The sequence below is a fragment of the Lissotriton vulgaris genome, chromosome 6, assembly GCF_964263255.1.
Source record: "Lissotriton vulgaris chromosome 6, aLisVul1.2, whole genome shotgun sequence".
Classification (NCBI taxonomy): Eukaryota; Metazoa; Chordata; class Amphibia; order Caudata; family Salamandridae; genus Lissotriton; species Lissotriton vulgaris.
Genome location: NC_141694.1, coordinates 1,256,653,186 through 1,256,666,089, shown reverse-complemented (window position 1 = coordinate 1,256,666,089; position 12,904 = coordinate 1,256,653,186). Strand labels below are relative to the sequence as shown.

At 43.7% G+C, this 12,904-nt stretch overlaps 1 protein-coding gene across 1 annotated transcript in view; it reads right to left on the bottom strand.

Moving 5' to 3' along the window:
- LOC147708720 (uncharacterized) overlaps window positions 1-12,904 on the bottom strand; it is a 241,214-nt gene that overhangs the window by 156,559 nt on the left and 71,751 nt on the right. The window lies entirely within an intron of this gene.

Genomic DNA, 12,904 nt, shown 5'->3' with positions numbered 1-12,904 from the left:
GTTCCTCCGAAAGTGGGCACCACAATGGGAACGCCAAAAACAGTTCCTGCACGGTATGGCATGCAATGACAATGACGTGCAGGAAATGGGGTGCATGCACACAGGGGGCACATGTAGTGCTCCCTGCATGCACCCCATGTCCCTGAGGCACAAGGAGGCCCTTGAATGAAAGGCAATGTTAAAATGGACATTTATGGCGCACGTGTTGGAAGATTATGATTCACTCATGTTGAATTTTTAAAGAAAAAAGGAAAGTTGAAATAACACCTTATAGCCTGCCCATTATGACAGATCATATGAATACATTTAAATCTAATGTATTTTAGCGAATAACATTGAAATATGTTGCTTTTGTTTACGATGGATCAGTTGTATATCATAGCTAATCAGAGTTTGTTTATTTACAACTGATTTTGTATCACCAGTAATCAGACAGAATACAGATGTGCTGCCCAAAAAAGAAGCTCTGAGGCTGGTCATGCTACAACTCTTTGCTCGGCTTAGAGGATACCCTTTTTCACAAGAGAATCTTATATATTTATTTTGGGTTAAAATTGTCAATTCATGCTTGTATTTTAATTCATGAAGAGCAAGCATCTTGCCACTCTTTTGCATGCACATAGCAAAGATGTAAATGGCTATCCTGCTACAGGACTTTTCGCTCATCAAAGCATCTCAGTATTTCTGCGTATCTCTAAATTGTTGTGGCAGCAGTTTACTTCGTGAATGTTCAGCTTCAAGATACTTCATCATAGTGGAGCTCAGCATCCTGAATTGCATAATCAAAATTGGACGATTGTCCTTCAGATTTCAGCTTTAAATGTGTCTCACACAACTAACATGTGACAGAAATACATCCATGGAGGATAAAGGAAACACAGAAATGTATAAGTAATTCCCCCCTCTGACGTTCCATCTTACTTACCCAGTCTCCTTCAGAATTGAATAGTATGACACTGAACATCATGTAGCTGCTCCTCTGTGTAATTCGGGCTTGGAATGTCCAGACTCTTATCTGTAAATACACAAAAAAGAGAGCCAGGCACAACCCAGTACAAGGCCCACCTTCAGTAACCACCATCTCTGCCCTCCACAAATTATCCCTCTCCTATCACTAGACCACACTTCCCAAATCACTCAGCTTAAGTAAGGAATGGCTACATAATCATCAAGGTTGTCTTTATGATTTCATGCAGAATAGTAGATGAAATAACATTTACCTGGAATGCTATTGGCATCAGGAATCTTTAAAGATTCACTCACTTTGAATAGATCTTAACATTAGAAGAGAATCCCACATCATCTAGATATAACACACTTATGTTGGCCTTTGCACTTTAAAGCAGTACCTTCAAGGGAGAAGTTACTGAAACTCCAATTTGCAAAATATGCAGAGGGCACAAGGTTATCACTTTGCAGTCATATCTTCAGTTCATCCTAGAAGGTATGGCTATTACCAGGACAAACATGGCATTCCATTTGTCCCCTTTATGTGGGGTCACTAGGGACAGGAACATTTAAAACGGCCAACATAAAGTTCAAGGCAAAACAGAACTCTTACAGGCTTATTGAATCCAATGTAAATTTCTATTGTTTGGGACACTGCTGCAGATATGAAAATCACCACGTTGTTGAACAATCAAGCAATCAAGCCGAATATTATGTTTCAGGTAGAAAGTACTGCAGGGTCAATGAAAAAAACGTTCTTTGAAAAATGTGTCCCAACATAAGTGAGCATGAATAGCAATGAGTGACTTTTGGTCAAGACATTATTAGAAAGACAAGGAATAGGTGAATGTTAGGTGTCATGCTGAATAACTACTCTAAATGCCCTTTCTTCATCGCAAAAACAACAAGTGATGGACTGAATGTGGATCAATGTCACACACTCCCCCAGTCAAAAGATCTGGGCCCAAATCCATCGTTTTTTTGCACTCCACACCACCCTGGGTTAGACAATGGCGATATGCAAATCAGCTCTGACCCTGTTGCCCCATGGGAACAGTCCAGTCCGAACTACAAAAGCCATGTCCTTCCCAGAACGGAATCAAGCATCGCTAGCATGGGAGGACAAGGGAAACATTCAAGACATAGTTCCAACTCAATTACTAGCATCTCCTCTCACCTACCATTACTCCCCCAGCAGCATGATGTATGAGCGTAACCATTTGGGTGCTCCCATGTGTCATTCCACCTGTGGCAGGCCAAATGGGTAGCTGCGAAAGATACCAAAAAACAGCAATTAGGCAAAAAAGACTTCAAAAGCTGACTGCACTAAACATTATTACAACTTATCTCCTTTCAGATCAGTCTAGAGACCCAAATCTTGGATAGGTAGAAAGATAATCACTGGGCGTTAGAAAAGGGAATAGTTTTTACCTGTATTGTGATTTGTCTAGAAAAGGCAGCTTTTATAATTTCCTGTAGTTTGAATATCCACAAAATCTAATGAGAAGACTACAGCCTATCTCTTGCTTGAGATATATCTAAATTGATCTCAATCTCTCTCTCTCTCTCTCTCTCTCTCTCTTCTCTCTCTCTCTTTCTCTCTCTCTCTTTCTCTCTCTCTCTTTCTCTCTCTCGCTCTTTTTTTGTTTGAGGACAATAAAAGAATACATTTCCTACATCTCCGGTGGTTCGTGAATTTCTGTTTGGCAGAAGCAATCGCAACGAAAGACGGAGCATCTTTAGTGTCTTGATATATATATATATATATATATATATATATATAGGGGCGGAGCAGCTCTTCATCAATCGGGGGGGGGGCTGGATACTTAATCCGGGATACACGCCTGCTTCTTGTTTTGGTACACCCTCGGCACTGAAGCAGGCACAGACGCCGAAATGCATTTGCCACAATGGGTGTTTTGAATCGCCATGGCTTTTACTTTTGAATAAAGATGAATCTCACGTTTCCCCTGCTGTGGCCTCTTCTTCTTTTTGGAGGAGTTTCTTGGACATTTTGCAGCGAGAGCTCCAGTGTCGTGCTTAAGAGGCCCCCGCATCTTCAAGAGGCCTTGGACTTGCTGGTCTCCGCTTCGGTGGAATGTCGTTGGAATCCAGGGTACTGGAACGACCTTGGCCCACCTCCAGGCCCGGGAGGAGATGGGGCGGTGTTGAAGTCACTCGAAATCACGCTGGGCGAGGTGGATTCCCTGCCTTGCCCCCGCCGAAAGGATTCCTGTGGCATGGGGGTTGATGTGGTCTGGGGACTCGAGGGGGCACTTTGTTTAAAGGTCACATGGACTTTGGGGTTCACCAACATCTGAGCGCTGATCCACTCCCCGCAATACCTGCCAGTATTGAACATTGCATGCTGGGACCTGTAGGCGCCATCCACGAGGTGGCTAGAAGGAGGTATAAGGCGATTGGTACTTACCTTGGGGGCGGAGCAGCTCTTCATCAATGAGGAGGGGGCTGGATACTTAATCCGGGATACACACCTGCTTTTTGTTTAGCTACACCCTCAGCGCTGAAGAAGGCACAGACGCCGAAATGCATTCGCCACAATGGGTGTTTTGCATCGCCAAGGCTCGTGGATTTGAATAAAGATGCAACTCACGTTTCCCCTACTGTGGCCTCTTCTTCTTTTTGGAGGAGTTTCTTGGATATCACTGTGCTAATCCTATGCTTAAAAACTTTGATAGAAAAACAGACATTTGAGGTGAGCAGATCTAGAATGTCGCTGGTGTTGAGAGTGCTCTAACAGGAGCTGCTTTCCACCTAAACTTGGGAACTATCCAGAGTTCTCTCCTTCTTTTTTGCATAATGTATGCGTCACTCTATGCCTGAAAGGGTTTTGTTTTGACTTAATACTGGGTACTCCCTTGTGTCTGGACAAAGCTATACCTCTCTGAAGAGCTCTAATTAGAGCGAAACACTGTGTCAGGGGTTGCTTTTACTCATTTCAGGTTGGCTTGAGTTGGTATTTTACCAATTCAAAGCTTTAATATTGTGCCTGGAGTGATAAATGGCTTTTGTCATTTTACAGCTCGGCAAGGGCAGCACTGTACTAGTCCTATGCTTAAATACTTTGCTGTATAAATGGCAAAAGACTTTGTCATTTTCTATCTCGGCGTGGATAGCACTGTGCTAATCCTATGCTTAAAAACTTTGATAGAAAAACAGACATTTGAGGTGAGCAGATCTAGAGTGTCGCTGGTGTTGAGTGCTCTAACAGGAGCTGCTTTCCACCTAAACTTCTTCTTTTTTGCATAATGTATGCGTCACTCTATCAACAACAACAAAAAAAAAGCTCCAAGGGTACAAGGCAATATGACTGCACCTATCTACAATTAGGTCCCCTGTGTACACTAAATATGGGTGCCAAGAACCTGAAGCCACATACCCCTAGGCTCCCCAGGGTATTCACCCCAAATTCCACAACAAAACACAATGGTTCAGCACTCCACAATAAGTAACAGTAAGTCAATAACTTTTGATGAATCCGCTTAGTAGGGCTTAAAATTCTTTTATTATGATTTCTTGATACATCAATAAATGTATCAAGAAATCAGAATAAAATAATTTTAAGCCCTACTAAGCGGATTCATCAAAATTAATTGACTTACTATTACTTAGTGTGGAGTGCTGAACCATTGTGTTTTGTTATGCGTCACTCTATGCCTGAAAGGCCCTGAGGGAATTGGCGTACACTCTCGGCGGAGCACGCCAAGATTAAATCCTCATTTTTTGCGACAAAACCGAATATACATATATATATATATATATATATATATATATATATATATATATATATATATATATATATATATATATATATATATATATATATATATATACATAGTTAGACCTGGTACTATTGGAGTGAGTCTCCCTTTATGTTTTTGCTGGTTTTAGATGCTTTTGGGCACTGTGTCACTGCTATCCAGTGCCACAGTGCAAGTGCTCCCTATTGTAAATTGTTGTTGTAATGTATTAGTGTCTCCATGATTGGCTTATTTGATTTACTTGTCAGACCCTAGTACAGTGCACAGTGTGTGCCCACGGCATTTAGATCAAATGCTGCTAGTGGGCTTGCAGCACTGATTGTGCCACCCACAGAAACAGCTTGTAAAGTGTGTCTCAGGCCTGCCATTGCGGAGCCTGTGTGCAGTCTAGTACTGCCATGCCGACTTGATAAGTCCACTAACCAGTCCCTAACCCTATAAGTTAGATTCCCCTAAGGTAGGCCCTAGGGCAGGTTGCATTATGTGGGAAAGGTAGGACATGCCCTGATGTGTGTGGCATGTCCTGATAGTGAATTATAGCCAATCTCATGTTCACTATTGCATGGCTACTTGTCCCCATAGGCCAGAATGGGCAGTTTGATTATAACATCTTATAATCCTAACTGTCCCAGGGAACATGGTAGAAAAACACATTTAGTATACCTGAACTCAGAATGATAAAATGCATCTTTTAGTAAAGTTGATTTTGTGTTTGAAAATAGCACTTTTAGAAAGTAGGTATTTTCTTGCCTAACCATCCAAGCCTCCCTCTGCTAGGTTGTGTATTCCATGTCTGGTTTGTGAGTGACAGGGGCTGGGTGAGTCAGCACAAGGCTATGTAGACCTATCTGCATTGAGAGTGGTGGGAGGAGTAGCACCTGGGCCTGAATTGGGCAGTGTCTGCCTTCCACATTGCTGGCTTCACCTCCTGTGGTGAGTCTGATAACCCTGGCCCACACCAACAAAGGAAGAAGTTATGGACTGGCAGAATGCACCCAGAACTGGTTTGGACCAGGTACAGACACTCTCTGCCTTCAGAAACAACGGATTTGTGTGTATAAAAAAGGGGGCCCAGACCCCGAACTTTAGATGTAATTGCTGGGGGTGGCCTGCAGTGGTTTCTTTATTGCCAAGGAAATGAGAAAGAATTTTATTTGCAACGTTCATCATCTTGAAGAAGAATCTCCAAGGGCTTGAACTGTGCTTGCCTCCTGCTGAAGTCTCAGGGATACAAGACTTCACCACCAGCTCCCCCCCTGAATTTCCTTGCTGGGAATTATGTCTGCAGAAGCCTGTGTGTTGTTGGGAGCTGGAAGTGCGACTCAACAAGAAGAAGCATGTCGCATCCGCAGCTGTTGCAGCATGCCGCCACCACAAGGGTCACCGTCACATCACAGGAGAAGCATGTCTCAGTCGCAGCTGTATGTCGTCACATCACTGGAGAAGCGTGTCGCTACTGCAAGGGTCGCCGTCGCATCACCGGAGAAGCGTGTTGCAGGGCCTGTCGTGGCTCCCTAAAGTTTAAGACTCGCCTCACGGCCGTCGGGCATGCATGCATCGTCTTCACGTCATCGCATCGCATCAAGGGCACCATCTTCTCGCATCGCACCGGATCGTTGCATCGCATCAAGGCGCCATCTTGTTGCATTGCAACCGAGACGCACCACGAGATCGTCGCATCTCCACCTCTCCGGTAAGGAACAGACGCATCGCCTACTTCACGCAAACAGTGAGGAACAGACGCATCACTTACCTCGAAGCAAGGAACAGATGCATCATTCTCCCTGCAAACCTTTTGTTTATCTTGCGTGATGCATCCAAAGGTACTTTGTGAGAAATGTGTCGCATTTACCATCTAAAGTGAACTGAGTTATTTCTACCATCTTAAAGTCATTTTCTTACTACTGTAATGTGGATTTTTGTTGTTTGGGTCTTGTGTTATGTCTATATAAAGAATACTTATTCTTATAAAACCTGTATTGTCTCCATCTGTAGCATTTGCACTGTATTAGTGTGTGTGTTCACAAATGCTTTACACACTGCCTCTGAGATAAGCCTTCCTGCTCGTGCCAAGCTACCACAGGGTTGAGCAGGGGTTATTTTAGGAGTGTGGCCCCTTACTCTAACTAGAAGCAAGAGTCCCTATTTGGACAAAGGTATAAGCCATTGCCAACTAAAGACACCCAGTTCTAACATTTGTGGTCAGCGGTGATGATTTGGACTTCCATTTGTGACTCATATACAGTGATTGGTGTGCACTACTAGTGAGTGCAGACCAAACGCAACCATATACATTTTTTGGGTAGAATTATTTTTCCTTGGAACTGTTATTTTTGCTAAAGACTGCCAGTTCGTATTGCCATGAGTAAAGCAGCATCCAACACATCTATGGATATAGATTTTGAGGAAGAAAGGTTGGAGGCCTACAATGTAAAACAGCTGAAAGCCTTCTGTAGAAAATTTAAAGTTGCTACTCCAGGCCTCACCAAGAAGAATGAGTTCCAAGAGGCGCTGAGGGCCTGGGTGGAAGCAAGGAATGGCTCTGAGCATGTGGAAGAGCCTACAGAGGAGGCTGAGAATGCAGAACGGCAGCTGGATTGGCCATTGGGTCCTGCCAGGGAGAGAGTGTATTCCCCCATAAGCAGCAGTGTTTCTTCCAAGGGCATGTCCCCAGGACAGCTGGAGGACAGAGAGAGAAATAGATTGCATAGAATGGAGATGGCCAAGCTAAAGTTGGAGAGTCAAAAGGACCTAGAGAGTAAGAAGTTGGAGCTTTAGAATAACAGAATAGCTTTTGAAAGGGAAAAAGAGAAATTAGCACATGAAAGATATTTGAGGGAATTGAAGCTTAAGGCTAAAAGTTTTGAATTGAGTCCCTCTGGTGGCAGCGCATCATCTGTGCCTGCAGAAGGCAGGGTATATTTCCCAAAGGATGTCACCAAAGATTTCCATAAGCATGAAGATATTGGGCAGTGGTTTGCAGCCTATGAAATGGCAATGTTGGGCCACCGGGTCCCTGAGAAGGATTGGGGAGCAGGAATGTGGGGCCGCTTTGTTAGTGATGGGAGGGATACATTGTAAGACCTGCCCAGTGAGAGTAGGATGCTTTATGCCCACATGAAGGAAGCCCTGTTGACAAGGTATGGATTGAGCCTAGAACTCTATAGATAGAGGTTCAGGAATTGTAACAAGCTGGAGGCTACCACCTGGGTAGAATATGTGTCTTTATTTTGCAGAGCTATGGATGGTTGGGTGAAGGGTAGCAAAGTGAGTACTTTTGAGGAACTCTATGATTTATTTGCATGGGAGCACTTGTCTGGTAATTGTTTTCCAGAGCTACGCCAGCACCTTATTGATAGCAAGCTAACTAACCGTAGGAAGCTTGCTGAGGAGGCGGACCGTTGGGTGAATACCCGGGACCATAAGGGTCATGTGGGAGACTCCACCAAGGTTGGTAAAGTGTCCCAAGCAGAAGAGTGTGTGGGACAAGGGTAAACAGAGGAAGTTCCAGAAAGGGCCCCAAAGTAATTCCCAAGGGAACCAAGGTAAGGGTTCCCAGCCTCCCCCTGAGAAGAGGTTGAGCCCCTGACAGGTAAACCTGTTCACAGGGGGCCCCCTACATTCTTTCAGTGTGAACAAGTGGGCCACCGCTGGTATGATCCCCAGTGACCCCAGAAGGATCACAATGCACTACCCTGTACACCACCCCGTCAGGTGACGAGTGTAGCCCTGGGAGGGGAAGAGGTGGGTGCCCAAGGTGAGTGGGGTCCCACAGAAATGTCCCTTGTCTCTATAAAAGATTGTGAGGTGGTCCCCAGGACCCATCTGCCTGATAACACCAAAAAGTACAGGCAGTGGGTGACCATCAATGGCCATAGGGTGGAGGCTCTGAGAGACACCGGGGCCAGTTTGACAGCTGTCAGTAGTCAGCTGGTGTATGAAGAGCAGGTGGTCCCAAATGCATGTTACCCAGCTGTTGCAGCTGACAACACAGAGAGCCACTGCAAGGTGGCTCAGGTTTCCTTTGAGTAGGGGGGTTTCAGGTACTCTCCAAGTAGCTGTAAGGCCAGCCATGCATGTGGATTGTCTGTTGGGCAATGATTTAGACAGCTCTCCTTAGGCTAAGGTGGAGAGAATGTTTCATTTAGAGATGTTGGGTTTGCCTGAGTGGGAGTGTGTGACCACTCGGTCTATGGCAGCCAGTAGGGGTGCTCAAGAGGTCCTGGAGCCTGAAAGTATGGCCCAGGTACCTGCCTTAAAGAGAAGAGGTAGGAGGCGCGAGAAACCAGCCCCAATTGTTCCCACGGTCCAGGAGGAGGCATGCCGTGAGGGGGATGCCCTGGAACCGACAGGGGAGCAAATTGCAGAACTGAGGAACCTTCTGAGCTGACCCATTGGCAGCAAGAAGGAGGACCCTCCAGTGAGGAATTCTGTGCAGAACAGAAGAAGTGCCCATCTCTTGTGGGTTGGCCTCAAGCCAGGCAGCAGGTGATCAGTCTGGATCACATTGGATCTACTGGGAGAATGACCTACTGTCTAGCGAGCCTAATGCTGCTGAGCCTGGGTCAGCCCGTGTGCTGGTGGTACCCCAGCAATTCAGAGCCTTCCTACTGGGTTTGGCTCATGATGTACCGTTAGCTGGATATCTGGGGCAGGACAAGACTGTTGAAAAGCTTGTCACCCACTTTTATTGGCCCCAGATGTGCAAGAGTTAAGATACTCATTTTAGGACTTGTCAAACTTGCCAGGCAAGTGGGAAGAGTGGGAGGAAGCACAAGGCTCCTCTCCAGCCCTTCCCTGTGATCAGCAACCCCTATGGAAGGGTGGGTGTTGACATTTTGTGGGCTCTGGACTCCAAGACAGCCATGGGCAACAGTTTTATCCTGGTCTTGGTGGACCATGCTACCCGGTACCTGGAAGCCATCCCTCTCAGGACATTGACGGCCCCCTTGGTGAGACGTGCACTGATGGGGATTCTCTTCCATGTGGGGTTTCCCAGAGAGGTGGTGTCAGAGACCTTGGTACAAACTTCATTTCTAAGTATATGAAGTCCCTGTGACAGGAGTGTGGAGTAACTTATAAGTTCACCACTCCTTACTGTAGGAAGGTGGAATCTGACAACATGGTTGCCACCAGTTGATGGTTTTTGACTTAGTTTGGCTTGGATCCTTCTATTCAGGGCCCCAGTCTTTCTGCTTTCTCTTCTAAAATGATTCCTTTTTTTTTAATACACTTTTTACTTTCCATCAGATAGTGCATGTTCATACAGTTGACATAAACTTTTCCATGCTCATGACGAGCTGAGCTCGTCATGAGGCACGGTGCTCCGGTGCTCATGACAAGCTCAGCTCGTCATGGGCCGTGGAACGCTCAGGTGCGGGGAGAATTCCCCTGCTGTGCTGAGCGTTCCACGGGAACCAATGCACCTGTGACGAGCTGAGCTCGTTATGAGCAGAGGAGCACTGTAGCTCATGACGAGCTCAGCTCGTCATGAGCATGGGAGCGCTGTGCGTGCCTCCCTCCCCCCAGCACAGCGGGGGAATTACTCCCGCAGCGAAGGGGATAAACAAATAAATTAATATGAATAAGCAAACATATTAATACATAGGCAAGAGAATAGTGAGAAACAAAAGAGAGGAAACAAATAGAAATTTCACAGTAACATAGAATATGTAAGCAAAATGTTTTTTGGGGGAAACACTTCCTATTTCATATTTAGCCAAATTCAGCTACTTTAAGCCATCCACAGCACCTCTAATTTAACTAACGATTTGATGCCACTTGCCTTTGCCAGAGTTGCCTCTACACCTGACAATCGCCCACCAATCCTCTGCCACCGGTGGTGTAGTAGAGACCCATGCCATGGCAATAGCCAGCCTAGCTGCAGCCATTAGAATCGTAAAGAGACGCGGTACTGCCGGATTACCATCTTTATATCCCAACATAATTTCAAGATCCGTGAGTGGGTGATCCAATCCTATTTTAGAATAAAGTATTTGCTCGATTTTCCTCCAGTACCTATTCAATTCTGGACATTCCATAAACATATATTTTCAGTTAGCAGCATACAGTTCACATTTTGGGCATTTTATCTTATCCCCATCTTATTTCCCTGTTCCCATTTAGCTATTCTAGCCGGAGTGTAATACATCATGCAAGTAATACATGTTTGCTGGAGCTGTAAGCTAACAGAATGGGCAGAGTCCTTAACATAGTCTAATACCTGTTCTATCATTCTAGGTGAGACCATTATCCCCAAGGTTTGAGTCCAACGTTCCACTAATTTCTCATTGCCCAATGGTCTGAAACTATGTAGAAGAGCATACATTGAGCCAATGAGAGATTTAGACTTCTCCCTATAAATACAATCCCAGACTGTTGAATGTTTTATTTCTTTTACGGCCACATTAGAAGCAAGATAATCCTTAATCTGCAAATATTTTTAAAAAATGGGCCGGAAGTTTATAGGCCAGTCTTAAATTTTCAAATGATTGAATACCTCTATCATTATATAAATCGCCAAAGCAGTTTACTCCATAGTTTGCCCAAATTTTACCCGCTTGATCCCTAAATACCTCAGGAAAAGTGGGATCCCTCACAATGGGTAGTTTTTATGGAATATCAGTAGATTGCACCTAGTAGACATTGCTTGCCAAATATATACAATATCCTTAACGGTCTTAAATTTTACCCTTTTAAAATAGTTTGGATCTCTAATTCCATATAAAAATGTATCCCTCTGGTTCCCCAGCATAAATGTGAAGACAAAATCAGTCTGATCTAGGCCGACCAAACTACGTAAACGACCAGTAAAAGTGGCACAGAAAAAGTCTTTGGAATCTGGGAATCCAAGCCCACCTTGATCATATGTAGCTTTAAGCAGCTCAATCGCCCTCCTCGGTTTTTTATATCCCCAAATAAAACTACTAAAAAAAACCTCTAATTTTTAAAAAAATATGTTGGGGACTTTCAAAGGAATAGAACGAAACAAAAATAGAAATGTAGGCAATATTTTCATTTTGATCAAGTTACATCTGCCTAACAGGCCTATAGGGAGCCTATGCCAAATTTTTAACAATTTAATCGTTTCTTTTAGCAAGGGTACATGATTTAAATCAATGATCTGATTAATCTTAGCCATTATCTTTACTCCCAAGTAAGTTATAGTGACACAAGATCCGATAATGGAGTTCTGAATCCCGACAGTCCTGCAACTTTGCAAAATCTGTATGCTTCTACCTTAATACTAATTGCAGCTTCCTCTGGGTTGATTGCATAGACTGCAATATCGTCTGCATAGGCTGTGATCTTTAGTTTAGTATTTTCAGCTTTTAGAGGTTTAATTTGTGTGCACTTTTGTAGTGTGCCCAGAATTTCTGGTCTTTCAATACCATGTCCTGGTCTTAACATTAAGGAGTAAAAAGAATAAAATTAAGTCAGTAGATCTTGGTAATAGTGATGGTAGAGTTTGGTGGCTCTGGCAGAGGGCATGAAATTAACTGCATATATTTTTGAAAATGTTGTATTCCAAACGTTGTATCACAAAAGGCATCATAATTCTCATAGACTTGTTTGTAAAATATATGTAAAGGACACCATATTTCTACTTGTCAATGACATTAAGATGGGTACTGCCATTAAATATGTATTTACAAAGCTAGGGAAGGTCCTATTTACTTTAGCGCAGTTGAAGGTGTCATATAAGTTTTACAAACTTCAACTGCGCTAAAGTAAATAGGAGTTGAAGTTTGTACAAGTCATCAGTCTGGGTCTACTTCAGTAAGAGAAAGCTTGCTTTCTGGTGGTGATGAGATAAACAGTTTCAAAGGTTTGCTTGGAATTTATATAATTTACCCAGAAGATCGTGGTGTCTTTTATATTGAGAGTGTGAATGCCTAGTTTAGCTGGTAATGTTGGAATCAAAAAAGAAAGAAGCAGAAGTGATTAACATAAAACCTTCCTCATACATTTTGGGTGTGTGTATATAGTACTATTGCATAAACTATGCTGTCTTGAGAAATATACATTGTAAATAGTCATCTATGTAAAGAATCAATTAGTGGCCTTTATTAACCTTGATGAAACATCATTCATTTGAAAAATTCAAAGAACTTTGTGCCACCTTTTTTCCAGTCGCAAACGGTTCGATTCTGCGGTTCGACCCATTTGCGACC